The 20,018-nt window shown below is 34.5% G+C and overlaps 1 non-coding gene across 1 annotated transcript; it reads left to right on the top strand.

The window, feature by feature from the left end:
- Positions 1-18,648: 18,648 nt before the first annotated feature.
- On the top strand, positions 18,649-18,739 carry LOC119628188 (small nucleolar RNA SNORD55/SNORD39). The gene has a single exon (XR_005244492.1). It is a non-coding gene; the product is annotated as a small nucleolar RNA SNORD55/SNORD39 (small nucleolar RNA).
- The last annotated feature ends 1,279 nt before the right edge of the window (positions 18,740-20,018 follow it).

Raw genomic sequence — 20,018 nt, 5'->3', positions numbered from 1 at the left:
AGTACCAACTGAATATATATCTATTATATCAATTAATTTATCCATAATATATATTCTAATATATGTTATATTATAGATATCACATATTATAGTTACAACATATTATATCAGATATACTACATATCATATAACATATTATATATAAAATATATATTATAGATATATTGTAATTATAGTGTATAAAAACTAGATTAATAGATACAATAGATACATTATAGATGAATGATAGCTATCTCATATATAGATCTATGTGACATAGATCTACATCAGATATAGATATATAGATATATAGATAAATATCTCATATATATCTTAATTGTGTAAACTCTATTCTCTGTAGAAGAGGTTTACTGTTCCCACAAAGACGAAACTAAGATTCAAATAAGTTCATATATCTTTGTATTGTGAAGTGAAATAAGCTAGGCATAAAAAGACAAATACTTGATGATCTCACTTACACGTGAAATCAAAGTTGAACTCATCCAAGTAAAGAGTAGAATGGTGGTTATCAGAGGCTGGGTGGGAGGAGGGAATGGGGAGTAGGAAGATGTCATCTGAAGGGTACAAAGTTTCAGTTATTCAGGAGGAATACGTTTTAGAGTTCTATTGCACAGCCTGGTGAGTGTAGTTAATCATAATATATTGTATATTTCAAAATTGCTTAAAAAGATTTAAAATCTCTCACCACCAAAAACAATAAGTGCATGAGGTAATAAATATGTTAATTCATTTAGCTTCATCATTCCACAATGTAAACATATATCAAAAGGTCACCCTGTACCCCATAAATACATATAATTATTTATCAATTAAAAATAAAAAAATCATACGAGGTGAGATATTTACCCAAAGTCAAGTAGCCAGTGAATGATATACCTAATATTTCAACCTAGATATATTTAGAGCCAAATTTAGTGGGTCAGCCATTGCAATGACACTGTCATACTGTTATTGGAAACTACTAGCTTTCACAGCACTGAATACAGTGCTTGACGAAACCCGAACAACTGACGAAAAGCAGATCAAGGCACAATTTCCTGGATTTTAAAAGAAAACACTCCGTACAGCCATCTGGGTTTCAAGTTTGAACTTTCCCTGGGAAATGAGTACCACCATTCCCATCACCTGTACAATGCCAGGCACACAGGCATGATTGAAAATATTCATCTAATGCAAGGTGATAATACATTTATGTATATATGGTAGTACAAAGAGTTGAGATTTCCAAATGACTCACTCTATTTAGTTTTATCTAGCTATTTAGCATACTAAAGTAAATGAATGCAGCCTGCCTGGCTATCAAACCAATCTCTTAATTCCAAAGCACCCAAATGTGTGTTATTTTTCTTTCTTTTTAATACAGATCAGTGGTTCCAATAATGTCACTGATAAAGAAGTCAAAGCCTTTTAAAATTAATGTTTCACATGCCCTCAGAAATTCAGTTTTTATTTTAATTTAAAACAAGTTCTTTTTTTTTTTTTTAAATCATACTTTACGTTCTTGGATACATGTGCAAGAACATGCAGGTTTGTTACACAGGTATACATGTGCCATGGTGGTTTGCTGCACCCATCAACTCATCATCTACATTAGGTATTTCTTCTAATGCTATCCCTCCCCTAGCCCCCACCTCCAACAGGCCCTGATGTATAATGTTCCCTTCCCTGTGTCCCTGTGTTCTCATTGTTCAACTCCTACCTATGAGTGAGAACATGCGGTGTTTGTTTTTTTGTTTTTTTGTTTTTTTGTTCCAAAACAGAAATTTCTCCCTCCCTCTCCTTTTTTTCAGGGAGTTTCCTATTTGAAAGCAGTCAAGTGTATGTTATCATTATACTGAAAGTCTCTGAATGATTTTGAAAAAGATCAAAGTCCTTTGTTAATTGCTAAATATAAGATATTTAATCATTTCACTGTGATTTATTAGGCTCAAATAGAATATGACAGCCTTCTACAAAATTAATGTAATGGTAATAAGTGGATAAAGTAGCAAAATATAATACGATTTTCAAACGTTAAATCAACATAGATTGTGGAGAAGTTTGTTAAACTCAGTACCTTACTTCTTTCTCTTTCTTGAGAATTAGAAATTTGTTCAGTTGACCCTGAGAAGAAAAATTGTGCAAATACAGACCTCTTGGTTGGCTCAATTACATCAAAACATAAAGAGGATGTTATTTTGCTCTTCACAAAATCAAGAGCTATTTTGTCGAACAACAAGAAGTTATTTGACTAGTTCTTTCCCTCCTACTGTCAGTAGTCAGGTAACAGTCAGCTGGGAATATTTTACACGTCCTCTGCTTTCTTGTATTTTTAGTTTTGATATTTGAATCTATGTAACTGAAAGCACACTCACCACAGTGTGCTAAATCCCAAGTGGATTTCCATGTTTCTTCACCAAAAACTCTATGAAAGCTAAGACTAATGTCTTTAAAATGGATTTTTGAATCACTTAGTCTTATATTTTGACAGGGCTATAGTTTTATTATGACTTCAGTGGGCAATGGCTGGCTCTCAGTATTTCTCCCTTGTGTTGATCTTGAAGCAGTGAGGACACAAGGAAAGAGTCATTCATAAATAAACTGACTGTACATTTCCTATAGCCTTGCCTCCCTGGTTTGGAGACTCTAAGGTCTTCAGTCTTAACCTCCATGCTCCTTATGGTGATAATAAAAGTATTTATCTCAGAGGGTGGCTTCAAGGATTAAATAAGATGAAGTATAGGAAGCACTTAGATTAATACCTGAAACTTATTAAATACCCAGTAAATGTAAGGTATTACTACTACTAATATTTTAAATAATGCCTTTTGTATTATACCATTATTACAATTTACTACATACTTTCACATCTATTATTCCAAGCACTTCAAGTTGAAGAAAAAAATTGTTATTTCCTGGGATTATTTAATTGGTTCAGACTTAAATGTAGAAAAATGAGGTAAATACTATAAAGCATTAATTAATGAAAATCTAAAAATCCTAGCATTCTAATTTTATTGGCATTCTCTGCTCTCAGTTTGTAGGAGAAAGAGAAAATATCCTTATATCAAGAACTTATTTTTTTAAAAGTTAGTTTTAGAGAAATTTAGGAATGAGATATTTTTTCAGTGCTGCTCTATTTCACATCATCGTTCAAAACACTAGTCAATGCAAATCATTGATTGCAACCAATGTTGGAAAATTAACCTGTTAAATCACTTACTTACCCATCACTCTTAAATGCCTACTAAGTGCCGTCACACTTGAGGGTCCTAAGTAATCAAAGATACATACAATTACATTTAATTTTATTCAACTTATTTTAAGTTAGAAATATGTAGTAATGCATTTTTAGGCGTTTCAACAACAAAGGCCAATCTAAGAGTATTTTAAAGATGAATTTATTTAATGGAAAATAAAATTAAGTATTATCCTATTCTATAAAAATTCAATTGAGGTTTTGTTATAAATAGAATACAGAATAGCTTTTCCATTAAGTGAATATAGTTTAGATTTTTCTAGAACAATCTTATTTAAATGAAGAAGCTGTTTTTTTAGTACTATAGACCCATTCTATGAGGCCATAGTTACTTGGAATAATAGCAGAGCACTTAACAAACAAACATTGAGTTAGGGAAACAGTAGTCTCCATAAATTTAGGACAGTGAAGTTTTTACAGACTACTTTGCATTAATTTTTAAAATAGCCATACTGATACTTATAAATTTGAATGCATAATACCTTTCAATGCAATCACCTTGAAAAACACTAACTTAATTTCAATGATATGGGTATCACTCCAAATAATATTTTAAAATCTTTCAAAGAATTGGACATTGCACATTTTAAAAAAATCTCATTGGCAGCAATTTTCACTCTTTGAGCCTAAAGTAATCGACAACTAGCACTTTAAACTAGTAAATAACTAATATATATGCTGTCATCCTTGAGGAATGATTCAAAGTTCTTTGCATAAATATATGAAGTAATATAAATATTCACCTCTTTTCTCTGGTATTCTAAGATACTTTTACATTTAATCTTTAATTCTCTGTGATTTATTTTGCTGTGTGATACATGACAAGGCTACATCCTGTTCTTCCTAAATTGTTATTTTCTCCTGCCAGAGAGTTTATTGAATGAGTTTTCCTTTTCCTTACTGGTTAAAAATGTTACCTAAAATACCCTGGGAAGAAACTGCCCAGTTGGTGATGGTCACATTTCTCTGAAAACTGCCTGCACCCCCAACTCCCAAGCCATAGAGGGGGATCACCGTGTCCTGATGGCCTGGACCGATCATATTTCTCCTAGGGATTTGGAACAGGGACTGAGAGTTAGGTGGTCCTTGTGCCTGGAACTGAGAACATCTAAATGGCAACTGAGGATACTATGTGCATGGAGAGGCAGGTCTGCAAAGGGAAAAGGAGAAAGCAGATATGCACAGAAAGACAGTGATAAGAACCATGTTGAGGAGCTCAGAGCATGGAGACAGAGTGAGAATGACTCAGAAAATTCTTGACACTTCCTGATTCCAGCCACTGTGAAGTCTCTGCTTTTGGGTGCCGGAGAGTAGCCTTATGGTAAAATTTCACTTTCTTATTCATGTTAGCTAGAATTAAGTTTCCTTTGTTTGAATTTAAGAAGCACGTTGACTAAGTGTACTGGGTTGAATTGTGTTCTCCCCAAATTTATGTTCACCTGGAACCTGTGAATATGACCATTTTTGAAAATAGAGTCTTTGCAGATATAATTAAGTTAAAAAGAAATCATACTGCATTAGGGTGGGCTCTAACCCAGTGACTAGAGTCCTTAAAAGAAGAGGGAAATTTGGACACAGACACAGGGAGAATGACATCTGCTGTGGAGGCAGAAATTGGGGTGACACATTTACAAACCAGTGATCCCCAAGGATTGCTGATAACTACCAGAAGCTAGGAAAAGGCAAAGATGTATCCTTCCCTAGAGCTTTCAGAGAACAGATGGCCCTCTTGATACCTTGATGTTTAATTTCTGACCTCCAGAACTGTGAAACAACAAATTTTTGTTGTTTTAGCCACCCAGGTTATGTTAGTTTATTTGTGGAAACCAATATACTAATAAAGTATTTTTAGAACACACTAGACTCTAGTTTTTAGTTTTGTTTAATTGGTATGTCTGCATAATCCTACAAGAACATCACACTGCTTTGTTTTTGCTTTTTAGTGTATTAATATACGGACTGGCAGTTCCCTCATTATTTCTCTTCAATATTTTCTTGACTATTATTATTCTACAATGACCCTGGGCTCTTTTGACAAAGTCCAGGAGACTTAAAAAAATAATTTGTTTAATGAGTTTTTGTTTAGCTTTTTACTGTTAGTTTATCAAACTATTTCATTTTGATCAGAAAGAATGACGCCTACACTTCCTACTTTGGGAAATTTATTAAGGTTTCTTTCTGGCCTGGTATTCTGACAATATTGGCGTTCTTTTGTGCATGTGAGAGTAGGGTTTTTCTTCTCTTGAAAAACAAAAAGTAAAATCATTGCTGTTAAGCACATGATTTATTTAAATCCTACTTTGTACCCTTATTTCTTATTTCCCTAGTCTATCAAAAACAGTGAGGTGGGTACATATTTCCCAATATGACTAAAATTTTGCTAAATAATCTTTACATTTTGGTTTATGTACTTAGATGTCATGTTATTTAGTGCATTATATTTACAGCATTCAGTTTAGAATATACTTTTCATCACTACAAGATATTTAGCTTTCCCTTATTGAAGTGTCTTTGACTTGAATTCTGCTTTATTTTCTATTAATATCATTGGCCTCTTTTCCTTTAGAATTTGTATAAATTTCCCCAATGTTTTACATAGCTTTTTCTATTTTTTATTGTTTTTAACTACCAAATAAATGCAACCTTCAAAAAATTCAAAAACATTGCAAGTATGTAGGGAAAAATCTAAAGATTCTTACTGTATCAATCACCCACTGCAACCTCTATTCCAATGCTAATCACTTCTACCCAAATAATTAATGTCAACAATCTTGTGGGTTTCTTTTCACATAACTTTCTATTTATTTGTCACTATATATTTATTTACTACTTTATCCAGATACCTGTAAAATAAAAATAAAGTTAATAAATGATTTATATATAAAATACAAATTTACAAGTATGTATTATAAATAATAAACACATAAATATGAGCTCTTACATACGTTTAGTCATACTGCTCCCACTTACATATGTGTGAAGGAGCTAAAGGCAGGCCAGGAAAAAAGGACTCTCTCCACCGAAAACTACCCTGAGTGCCATATGAAATATAGAAATCATCTCTTAGAATACAGAGGAGACACATTCAGACATTTAGACTAGCGGACCTAAGTTTTCAGAAGGGGGAACCCCCTAGGAGATGAGCCCACCTCTATGGCTTTTATTCTTTGGCCATTTGTTAATTCTGGGCATTAGGCAGGAGCTGAAACAGTGGACTTTTCACCTACAAGGAGCAACTACTGGAAAACAGAGAACAAGCAAAGCTTTTTGCGTAGACTTGCTGGAAATCTCAAGCACATCACCAATTTGTATGTGTGGACTTGTGGTGGGTAGGGGAAGGTTTTCAAGTTCATGGCTAATTTTTCTTTCAGGATACTTGCTAAATGTGGAAGGAGTATTTCCAGGGCTCCATCTCAACCTTGACTCAGCACAATCCCTGATCGGGTTAAAGTGACTTGACATCACTCTATTGATCTAGCAGGAGACTGAACATTTTCTGAAGGAAGGTATCTCCTGAAATTACTAAACATTTTTAATATAGAATATGCAACATTCAAAATACCAGAAAGCAAGGACACATGATTAAAACCAAGAAAAAATGCACAATAGAAACAGATCCATAGATAATGCAGTTATTAGAGTTAGCTAAAAATGTTTAAATTATCATAATTAATACATTCAAGGAAACAGAGAGAAAGATAAAGAAAAATAGATAAAAAGATGGTAAGTTTTATCAGAGAATTAGTAATTCAGATGAAGGTTTCAAATGAATATTCCAGAAATTTAAAAATGAATGGTGTTAAATAATTTTTCCGAAACTGTTTTTTCATTCATTAATTTCTTACAGACATACTTTACTGGTAACAAATACAGTTCGGTACTTCTTTCCATCTAGATTTGTCAAAAAGATCACTCCATGGAAGTATATACAGGTATCACTTGCTCCTTTTTATGGCTGCATATCATATGGATATACTATATGTGATTTAACCAGTCCCTTATTGAGGAACATTTGAGTTGTTTATCATTTTTTTGTTATTATAAATAGTGATGCAATAAGTAGCCATGTGATGCAAAAACATATACTATTTTCAACAGTATACCTTTAAGTTAGATCCCACAATGTGAAACTCTTAAGTCAAAGGATGAATAATGTCTCATTATTTTGTGGTCACATTTTTTTTGGTACACCTAGAAAAAACTATTATCTGTATTATCTGCTATTAAACTAAGTTAACACCTATTATTAAGATCAGTGAATTTCCTACTGGTTCTTATTTGATACCACTCAACCAGAAATCTGGTGAGAAATAAAGAGTGGCAAGATTTTGCTGTTTTTCCAGGTACTTTCCAAATGCCATATGAAGCTCCCAGTCATTCTTTTATTCTATAAATATTTACTGAATCTTATGCGGCAAGGATAGATTCATTTTCAACTAGCTGTTTAGATGTTTGATATGGTTCTCTCAACTTGATTCTCCATGATATAGCTTAGAAAACAGAGAGAATTTTAAAATACATCTTCAGAAAATGCACGTTTATAAAAGTTACATTAAACAAAGTAAAATGGCAAGGTCTGCGCATACTCTGATATTTTAGCAAAAAGAAGTTCCATATCTTGAAAATAAACTATTCCTTGAGATAGCGAAATATAATCACTTTTCATGGACATATTTCAGGAAATAATATCTTTAGTTGGAGATGATTCAGAAATTAAGATAGTTCATTATGAACAGTTTTCAATCAGTTCAGAAAAGATAAGCAGAAAGATGGTGGAGACAAAAAGCAGGCTTTGGAACTCCAAAGACAAAGTTTGAACTCTGCAGTCATCATTTTCTTCTGTGCCCTTGGATAAGCCTCCAAGCCTCTCAATTTCCTTACTTGTACAACAAGAGTGAAGCTATCCTCACTCCAGGGCTGTAGAGCAGTGACTGAGGCCTGGCTCTTGAGGCTCCAGTATTTCTCACCAATGGCAACAAGTGTTAAAAACCACAAATGTTCGAAACAACAAATGTTGGCATTGGTGAGAAATATTGGAGCCTCAAGAACCATGCTTTTTCACTCCCTGCCAAGTCAACAATCACACACCCACTAACAACTGCATTCTTAGAACTTCAGCAAGTGCATTGCCACTGTGATACTTGAATTTCATATTTTATGAAAAAGACTTTTCCAATACTTAGTCCCTTGCTCTATCAGGTAATTGGTAGAGCTTTGACAGTGTTTCTTTCCTCTGCAGATGAACCAGTGTCTATTTGTATTAATGGAGATTTTCTTCATAAGCACCTCATCCTGTATCAGTAGATCTTATAATAACTATGCATGCATGCCCAGCTACATGAAGAAACTGTGACCTGAATGTATGACATATCTTCTGACTAATGTAGGGCATCATTGTGAGTTACCAGTCACTTGAAGGTCCAGTTATATAACATCTCTTTTAACCTCCTGTGTGAATAAAATATTCTTGGCATATTAAATAAGTCACTTGTCAAGAAGGCAAAAAGGGAGCTCTTCACTGGATGGATGAAGTGACATGCTCATATTCTTCCTATTATTTTATGGTCTTGGGATTATAAGAAAAGCCATTTTTATTTTATTTTTTTTAACGAAAGCGCATTGTTTTACAGGGACAGGAAGCCTTAAATGCTGGTGAAACTTTATTGTTTATTCTTCTCCAGGGGACCTTGCTCTCTCATTCAGTAATTTAGGAAGCACAGTCAGTTTCTTTTTGAAGTAGGCAGAAAAATAGATTGATGCTCATTAACCAAGATTCTCAGTCCCAAGGTTAACTGAATAGCTCTCATCCCCATGGAAAGTTTGCTTGACAATTTGAAGGACAGAGCCTACCTGAGTTCTAAGGCCAAGGTTTTCTCCAAACTCATCTTCTCTCTTGTGAAGCCATTGAGCTTTGGGGGATGTTCCAGCAAGCAGTTTATGATGCACAGTAGCTTCACTCTATTCAATCCAGACTCCAGATCGAAGTAATCTGCATTCTATGATTTGACTGCCCCCATCACTATTCACTTTTATCCCCCCTACTCTCTTCAACGATTACATTCATGTTTCCCAAAATGTGCTCCATGGAACCCTAATACCTAAGAATGTTAATAGACATTACACTTGGTAACACTGGCTCAAGCAAGGATTAATTTGTTCATTTACTGTGGGACCTGTCTAAATTTATATTCTTTAGTGTCTAAGAGGGGACTACAATAAGCTATATTTTTTCAAGTGTATTTTGTAATTACACCACTTCTCATCTTCTTTTTGTTGACATCTTATGGAGTATACTACTTTAAGATATTCAATTTTACTAGAAATAAATATTCAATTTTACTAGACTAGTATTGTGTGGACAATTAGGTTCATATCACAGATCTTTCTACATGAGTTTTCCTGCCTTTGCACTACTGCATCTATATTAGTGTCATTAGCATTTATATCGTTTGCCATATGTGAAGAGGCACCTATAGGCAATTGGTTCCCAAACTGTGTGGTGGTATCTTTAAAAATCAACAAAGACCATTTAGGTATCTTCCATGTGTGGTGGTAGGATGGTGAAGGGAGGCTCCTCCACCTCTCAAAGCTAAGATATTTCTCTCTATAACCGAGGTTTCTGAAATTCCCTTGGTACTATTTATAGGCACTCATGTTTTTAACCTGAATATCAGGCAGTACATTTTTGTGGAGCAGCAACAATTAACTGGCTAAGATTTTAGTTGGGATAAGTTGTGATGAATGCATTGTCATATCAGCAATCAGATTTTGGGGCAACAGGACACAGCATAGTGAAGTTTTGATTAGAGGTAAGAGAAAGAAGGGAATAAAGAATTAAATCTACAATTACTTTGGGGTGAAGTCCAGGCAGCTAGAGGAGCAGCAGACTATGAATCCAGATACATCCAAGCCCTGTTTCATCACTTAATAATTAGGCCTTGTGTAATTTACTTTATTTCCTTAAGCTTCAGTTTTCTCTCTGCAAAAGAAAGACAATAATAATATCTACCCTGCAGGGTATGGAGAATTCAATGAGAAAGTACGTCATTAGCATCAGCTATTATTATTATAGTTACAATTATTAACTTGGTCCTTTGGATGGCACATCAAAAATAAAGCAGTTATTTACCAATGAATCACATGCTTTTGTTGAAGGAAGGAAACTCAAAGGGACATTGTTGAGAAAAGTGAGTGAGTTCTTTGTCATTGACATTCTCTCTTTCATGCAACTCAAAAATTGTGATCCAAACATCTCTATTTATAAATGTATTACATCATTCAAAAGGAAGAATGGGATTCTTTCCTTAGATTCAAAAAATTGATGGATCCTGTGATTGATATACTTGTATTCAGTCTTCAACTTAGAGGTATTCAATTTGATCATCTATTTTTGGAGTTTAAGGAAGATACATTTTAGTTGTGTGTGCTTCCTAGGTTTTGTTAGTAGTCAATATCTAATTCAATGAAATGTTACAACATCAACGATCTGTGAAACAAGGCACTTCCAAACCAGAATTCAGAATTGTCCTTTAAATATTCCTCCCTTCACTTGTTGGCACAGCTGTTGTGTTCTATCCAGGAAGACCTGGAGAGTACATTCTCTTTGTGAGAGAGATTTGTCTTTTTAGTTCTGCTTTAAAGTTATTAAGAGAAGAATCAAGCTGACATTGAATGCTGATATATAAATACACTGAGGAAGAAAAAAGTCCTCTTGGAATAAAGGCGTGGATGAAAATGTCTCTCCAGATAGCTTGGTGAAAAATAGAATTATTTTTATTGATGTGTCAAATAGAAAATCATCTTGAAAAAATTCTCTTTCTTATTTCCCTTCAACCATTTTTCTGTTTTGTCATCATTTAATCATTATCAACGGATACTTACTAAGCATCTAGTACAAACAAGGTGTACTGTTTAGCTCCAAGATTTTTGTTTAGCTCTTTGAAATAGTTAAAGTATTATAACACAGACCGGTCTCCTGGTTGGAGCATTAAAACAGAGAGACACACATATAGGCCACATATAAAACCAAAGGAGTGATATATAACCAAAATAATAGTACACATTTATTGAGTGACTACTATGTGCTAGGCATTTTTTCTGTGTTTTATGATTATTAGCCATTCAAAGCTCAGACTTTTTATCCCTATGGTGTAGATAAGAAAATCAGGGTTTATGAGTTTAGTAACTTTGCTAACAATTTACTGCTAGTAAATATTGGAGAGAAGGTTTGAACCAATCTATCCTCTGAGTCCTCTCAACCAACATAGCACACATATAATAAAATGTATTGAGATACCTAGAAGATATAAAATACCTTAAAGACTGTTACTGATATCAAGAAGAACAAGGATACTTTACCATAACTATGGAGGCCACTGCAGTTTTAGTTTTACAAAAATTTGACCAGAAACAGAGTGCTCCCTTATATTAATACTTCCTCTTCTTTGCCCTTCCCCACCACCACAGTTTTCCCTATTATTGACATCTTGCATTAATGTGGTGCATTTGTTATAATGTACATGATGAGTAAATATTGGTACGTGATTATTTAACTAAATCTCATAGTTATATTAGGACTCTCTCTGCATTGAATGGTTCTATGGGTTTTATCTCATGTATTCTCCATCAGAGTATCATACAGAATACTTTCGCTGCCCTAAAAATCCCCTGTACTCCTATTTATCTCTCCCTCCCTCCCTCTCCTTAGCCCACTGAAAACCACTAATCTTTGTACTATCTCTATAATTTTGCCTTTTCCAGAATGTCACATAGTTGGAATCATAGAGTACGTAGCTTTTTCAGACTGGCTTCTTTCCCTTAGCAATACGCATTTAATGTTTTTCCATGTATTTTGAGGGCTTAAGATCTCATTTCTTTTTATCACTGAATAATATTTTGTTGTCTGAATATACCATAGTTTAACCATTCACCTAAAGAAAAGTGCCTTAGTTGCTTCTATATTTTGGCAATTATGAAGTTGTAATAAACATTCAAGTGCAGATTTTTGTGTGGACATGTTTTCAACTCATTTAGGTACCAAGAAACGTGATTGCCAGATCATATGCTAAGATTATGTTTAGCTTTGTAAGAAACTGCCAAACTATCTTCCAAAGTGGCTGTACCATTCGCATTCAGCAACAAATGAGAGAGTTCCTATTACTTCACACCCTTGTCAACATTTGGTATTGGCAGTGTTTTGGATTGTAGCTATTCTAATAGGGGTGTGGTGGTGTCTCATTGTTTTAATTTGCAATTGCCTAAAGATACATGATGCTGAGCATCTTATCACATGCTTATTTGCCATCTGCATATCTTTTTTGGTGAGGTGTCTTTTCAGATCTTTTGCCTATTTTTTAAGGGTTGTTTTTTTTATATTGTTGAGTTTTAAAAGTTGCTTATTTTGGGTAACAGTTTTTTTTTTTTTCCTTTGCGTTTTGCAAAAATTTTCTGCCAGTCTGTCACTTGTCTGTTCATTCTCTTAACAATGTATTTGAAGAGCAGAAGGTTTTAATTTCAATAAAGTTCAAGTAATCAATTACTTTTTGATGGATTGTGCCTTTGTTGTTACATCTAAAAAGTCATCACAGTGGCCAAGTCAGCTTGAGTTACTCGATTTTGTCTTCTAGAAGTCACACAGTTTTGCATTTTACATCTAGGTCTATGTTCCATTTTCAATTACATTTTAAGAGAGCTATAAAATCTAAATTAACCTTTTTTTTTTTTTTTTTTTTTTGCATATGGATATCTAGTCATTTCACACCATTGTTGAAAAGACTATCCTTTCTCTATTGAATTGCCTTTGCTCCTTTGTCAAAAATCAGTTAGCTATGTTTGTGTGGGTCTATTTCTGGCCTTCTACTCTGTTTCATTGGTCTATCTATCTGTTGTTCACTAATATCACACTGTCTGGATTACCGTAGCTTTGCAGTAAATCTTAAAGATGGGTAACGTCAGGCTTTCAACTTTCTTCTTCCTTTTTCAATATTGTGTTGGCTCTTCTGAATCTTTTGCCTTTTCATATAAACCATCTAATCAGTTTGTGGCTAGTCACAAAATAACTTGTTTGGATCTTAACTGGAACTGTGGTGAATCTGTAGATCAAATTAGGAAGGCTGATATCTTAACAATATTGTGTCTTCTTATCCATAAACATGGAATATCTATCTATCATCTATCTATCTATCTATCTATCTATCTATCTATCTATCTATCTATCTATCATCTATCTATCTATCTATGTCTTCTTTGTATTCTTCATCAGAGTTTTGTAGTTTTTATATTTATATACACATGGTTTTTATATTGATACAGACATGCACACACAGAAAGAGAGACAGAGACAGAAAGAAACAGAGTGAAAGATTACTTACACTGTATAGATCCTAAAAGAAATATAAAACTATATGCTATGAAAATAAGCTAATATAATCCCTTATTTTTAAAATTGAGAAACAGAAGCCCAGAAAGAAGATGAGATTGGCCCACCAACTGATTAGTGATGGAGGCAGGACTAACACCCAAGTTTTCTGACCTATAGAAGAGTCAAAGACTAATAGACCTTTTTTGTTTTTTTAGTTTGGTTTTATCATAACATCATGTAGATCCTTGTACTAGTTACCTATTGCTGCCTAACAAATGACCTCAACATGTAGCAGTCTAAAACAACAAAATTTATTATCTCACAGTTGTAGGCCAAGAATTCAAACCTGGTTTACATGACTTAGCTGAGAACCTCTGGCAGAATATACATATTGGGTTAGAACAAGATATAGTCTCATCCAAAGAATCAAATGGGTAAGGATGCACTTTCAAGCTTATCCACGTGTTTATTTGTGGGCCTCAGGTTCTGGTCACTTTGTCCTCTCCAAAGGGCTACTGGCTTCCCACCAGATAAATGATGAGAGAGAGAGAGAGGAAGGGAGAGAGAGAATGAGTTCAAGATAGAAGTGATAGTATTTTATAACCTTGAAAATGACATCTTGTCACTCCTGCCATATTCTATTCATCAGAAGTGGGCCACTAAATGAAACCCATGCTCAAGGGAGGCGATTAGACAAGAATGTGAATACCAGGAGGCAGGAACCATCAGGTGTCATGTTCAAGGCTTCTACCATAACCCTGCTTTCTGGCTTCAGTCTTTTGGCGACAAAGTAATGAAGAGATAGAAGCAATTGATGGTGGAATCACACTCAGTAGCATTCTTTCTTTACTCAGAGAAGAACTGAACTATTGATCATGGAGGAGGTGACCACTGATACTTCCGCATAATAATATACTTTGATCTTTCATGAAGTCACCAGCAAGCTCTAATTTAAGATCACAGCAACACTGTTAAATCTATTCTTCTCTGCACATATAGGCCTGACCATATGTAGTTCTCTCATCAGAGGACTTTCTACACAAAAAAAAAAAAAAAAAAAAAGACTTTAAAATTTCAAAAACCTTTAATCTGAAATGGTTTTCTGATACACCTTTTTAACGTGGTTTTAGAACACATACATGGAGAGAATATATGATTATAAAACTCAATAATGCTAAACTGGGAGCATCATAAAAAAGCAAAGAGAGATATATCTATTTTTTTATCTCTTAAAAAAAATCACGTTGTCTTCAAAACAGCCCTGTGAGCTATGTAATACTATTATTTTGCACATGAGAAAGGGAGATCTGAGAATTTGCTCAATTTCATGCATCTTTATTTGACCCAGAACCTTGATTACATGGTGGCAGGATTAGATTGAGGTAATCTATATGCCTCTGAACCAAACAAGAGAGAGAATGAAAAATCCTGAAAGAGGGGAAGAAATCCTTGTGTGCCTTCATCTCATAATTGGACACTCCTTCTTTGGCCACTTTCTTTGAAAAGATTCCTTTTTAAAAAGACTGCTGGAGGCAGAGGGAAAAAATGTGATTTAACCTAGGGCTTAGAATAAGTCCTGTGAATCTCTAAAACTTTGTTGGAGATGTCATACACTGGAAAGAACTATACTTAAAAGCTTCAGGCTTTTCTCTGATTCTCCTTTTATATGATTTGTGAACATAAAGTCATTATGCAGATGGTCTCTGCACTGAAAGACCACTTTGATAAACCTTGAAGTTTTTCAAAGATAAAGCAAATTTGAAAATAGAGAGATTCAAGAAAATGTGGACCCTGAACAGTTCTCCATAATAATGTAGAAAGCTATTTTTACTTTAGTTGGCATTTCATCCTATTGTATTATGTTTCTCTTAGGAAAAATGTGTTTTCCAAGTTAACATTTAGATTGATTAAACTCCAAAAAATATTTACCGTACTTGGATAATGGGCATGAATTCTTTTTCCATAATTGGGGCAGAGGTCAAAAAGACCCAGGAGATAGAAGGTGTCATGGCAATGTTTTCATTTGATCTTGAAATGAATTGGATTGAAATTTCTAAAGCTCAATTTTGACTGTTTTGTAGAAGTATCACATATGGTGTTTTCCAGAATGAATAAACCAGGCTTTTCAAAATATATTGATGTTATCTATTGTGCTAATTTCAAGGAATGAAGAGAGGCAGATAAGAAGGCCTAATTTCTGTGAGACCTAGTGGGAATTGCTCTGAAAAGAATGGACTTCCCTGATGCCAATCACTCCTGGAAGAAAGGTTGCCTTCCATGAAAGAGTAAAAGGGTCCAGATATGCCCTCCTATTGTTAACTACTAGAAAACAGTACAAAATATATGAAACAATTGCCTTCCATCATTGTACAACAGACAGTTCAGGGCTGTGATTTCTGAAAGAAGATAAACAAATAAAGTGAGCTCCACAATTGTCCTGGCTTTATGCCTGGAGGCATTTTAAAACTATGGCACAGGGAGGGTGAATCCAAACATAGTCTAGAAGCCTTGTTGATTTGGAGATACAGCAATTGGAAACCAGAAATGGTGAGGTGGCTATAATTTGAAAGGCAGATTACTGAGAAAGGGACATATGCAGAGAAATAGCTCCAGAAATATGTGTGTGTCTGTCCTTGAGTCTTTGACTAAATACCAATCTGCACATGCAAGAGTGACACAAAGTTGGACAAAGAACAACTTCTGAGAAAAGAAAATTTAGTAGGGTGGGAGGGCAGGGGGTGCAAACCAAACAATTCTCAGATTTTTTTTTTTTTTTTGAGATGGAGTCTCATTCTGTCACCCAACCTGGAGTGCAGTGGTATGATTACAGCTCACTGCAGCCTCACCCTCCCCTGTCTCGGGTGATCCTCCCACCTCAGCCTCCTGAGTAGCTGGGACTATAGGCATGTATCACCTTGCCCAGCTAATTTTTTGTATTTTGTATAAAGATAGACCTCTGGCATGTTGCCCAAGTTGGTATTGAACTACTGGGCTCAAGCAATCTGCCTGTTTTTGCCTCCCAAAGTGCTGGGATTACAGGCATGAGCTACCATGCCCAGCCAATTCCCAGGATTTATACAGGATTTGGCATCATGTAAATTCCAAAGCCTCATGAAGAAACCTGAATGATTACACAGTTCATCAAAGACTCCTAAAGGAAAAGCTATAGTCTACACTCGATGAAAATGGTTAAATTCAAGACTCAAAAGGATCAAATTGATATTCAAATTGTTTAATTACCTGTGGGAATACAGTAAACATTATTTAAAGAAACATAACAAAATTTAGAATTCTACAAAATAAAATCACAATATCCAGGATCCAATAAAAAATCACTAAGTGTGCTAAGAAGCAGAAAAGTTTAGTACATAGCCAGGATAAAAATGAGTCAAGAGACATCTGGTTTTTAGTCTGAAAGGTAAAGAGCTTGAAAGTTGTCACTCCCATCCTCACAACAAGAGAAATATTGAGCAAACTAAAAATCAGCCACTCTTCTTAAATCCGTCAGAGAATTGATGCCACAGGACAAACCACTGGTACCCAAATTATGGGATCACAATTAACTGCAGCAGAAGCCCAAGAGCAGAAACCTTGGTGGCAACCAGTATTGGGGTAGGAAAACTTAAACTGTAATTGATAAATTGCTAGAGGCTCAGTATGGGTGAGTGTGAGAGTTAAAAATTCCAGATAGAGAGAGTAGTCTTGGGGAGGGGAACACATATTTATGTGAATTTAACTTCTAAGAGCTCTACAAGTTCTCACAGTGAATATTAGAGAAAAATCTCCTTGTGTTTCAGCAGGAGGAAGGGAAAAGCAGACATTTTGGAATATGCCCAGATAATTTTGTTTTTCTTAACAATCTCTCCCTTTAAGAGAAAGTATTTTACCACAGTCTAGTGAACTGGGGTTTTACTAGGGCCTAATTGACCCAAGAGAAGGGAAACACCCAGTCCCTACTAGCCTTTCCGGTTCACCAAAGAGTGAAACAAAACATTATTAGAAAGCATTTGTGAGTGTCACAGCTTGGATATACAAGCAAACTAAAAGAATGAGACCAAATTATAGGATGATAGAATACTTTACCTTTCCCCACATGTTACAAACACATTAATAGGTCTTTTGTATAATAAAAGTGTAATGTAACTATGTCTCAGAACTTATTTAAGAGGAAATCTCTAGAAAAGCCTCAAAACAATAGGGAGACAAGAACGGTACATCAGAGAAAATTTTTGCATCTGACATCTACAACTGTAGCAAACAATAAACACAACCTAAGCCCTAGCCATTTAAACGTAAAGCCTCACACTCCATGCCTACTTAGTTCAGTTTGTTTTACCCAATACATCATATCTGGCTTTCAAAAAATTACAAGACGTACTAAAAGACAAAAAAGACAGTTTGAAGAGACTGAGTAAGCATTGGAACAAGACTGAAATGTGGTAGAGGTGTTCAAATTATTGAACTAGTAATTTAAAATAACTATAATTAAGGCCAGGTGCAGTGGCTCATGCCTGTCATCCCAGCACTTTAGGAGGCCGAGGCAGGTGGATCTCCTGAGGTCAGGAGTTCAAAATCAGCCTGGCCAACATAGTAAAACCCCATCTCTACTAAAAATACAAAAAATTAGCTGGGCATGGTGGTGGGCACCTGTAATCCCAGCTACTTGGGAAGCTGAAGCAGCAGAATCGCTTGAACCCAGAGGGTGGAGAATGCAGTGAGCTGAGATCACGCCATTGCACTTCAGGCTGGAAACAAGAGCCAAACTCCATCAGAAAAACAAACAAACAAAAAACCACTGCAATTAATATGTTAGGCATTCTACTGGAAAAAGTAGACAATATGCAAGAATAGATGGGTAATGTAAGCAAAGAGATGGAAACTCAATATTGTGAAAATATCAGGAAGAATGAAAAAGAAATACTAGAAATAAAAAACACTGTAACAGAAATAAAAAATACCTTTGATGGTGTCATTGGTAGACTGAACACAGCTGAGGAAAAAAAATCAGTGAGCTTGGAGAAGTTAATTAAAACCTCCAAAATTGAAATGCAGCGTATGATGACACCTTGCTAATGCTGCAGACTCCTGAGTGTGCAGTGAAGAGATTAACTTTGAAAAGTCACATATGTGAAAAAAATGCACAGAGCAAAAAATGAAAAATACAGAACAGAATACCTAAGAACTGTGAAACAATTACAAAAGGTGTAACATATATGATAAGAATACCGGAAGATGAAGACAAAGAGAAAGGAATCCAATGAGATATTTGAAATCATATTGATTGAGAATTTCTCAAAGTTAACACCTCCAAACAACAGACAGGCACCAAAAAAAAAAATCAACCCTTAGGCATATAATGTTCAAACCTCATAAAATCAATAACAAAGAAAACTCTGAAAGAAACCAGAGTGTGAGGGAAGCACCTTCCCTGTAGAAAAGCAAAGATTAGAATTACATCAGACTTCTCTTCAGAAGCCATGAAACAAAAAGAGAGTAGAATGAAAATATTTAATGTGTTGAAGAATAAAAATAGCCAAACTAGAAAATTTTGTATCTATGAAATTATGCTTCAAAAGTGAAGAAAAATTGAAGACTTTCTCAGACAAAATTAAAGGAATTTGTTGCCGGTAAACCTACCTTGCAATAAATGTTAAAAGAAGTTCTTTGGAAAGAAGGAAAATGCAATAGGTTAGAAATTTGAATCACATGATAAATGTGGATCATAAATAAAGGCATTTTATTTTTGTTATTCATGATTTACACAACATATAACTATTTGTTTAAAATAATAAATAGCAACAATATATTCAGTGATTATCACTTACTGATAAATAAAATGAATGGCAGCACTGTTACAAGATACAGGAAGGGGGAATTGAAAATATCCTGTTGTAATGTAACTACAGTATCTATGACGTGGTACAGTGTTATTTCAAAGAAGGCTTGGATTAGTTGTAAGTGTACATTGCAAACTTAAAGGAAACCACTAAAAAAGTAAAAGTGGTATAATTGATATTGATAATTGACATTTTGAGTCTGATCTTCCAATGAGAGAGATACACAATGAGCAAATAAATAATAAGATATGTAGTATATTGAATGATATTGTTATGGAAAAAAATAAAGCAGTGTATATGTTTTGTTTGGGGCTTTATTCAAACATATCAACCATAACAAGTTATCTCTGAGACAACTAGGAAATTGGAATATGTACTGGTAATTTATGTTACTGTCAACTATGTTACATTTGATGATGATATGGTGGTTGTGTTTTCAAAACAAAACGTGCTTATCATTGAAAGATGCAGACTGAACTCAGATGGACAAAGCAGCATGTGGAGACCCACATCATGAACTATTGCTCCAAGAACTACAACAGGAACATATCAGGAAAGCTGAGATAATCCACAGATCCTTTGA

Source organism: Chlorocebus sabaeus, chromosome 9 (assembly GCF_047675955.1).
Source record: "Chlorocebus sabaeus isolate Y175 chromosome 9, mChlSab1.0.hap1, whole genome shotgun sequence".
In the NCBI taxonomy this organism is placed as follows: Eukaryota; Metazoa; Chordata; class Mammalia; order Primates; family Cercopithecidae; genus Chlorocebus; species Chlorocebus sabaeus.
The sequence above is the reverse complement of the archived record's forward strand: the minus strand, read 5'-3'. Positions and strand labels throughout refer to the sequence as shown.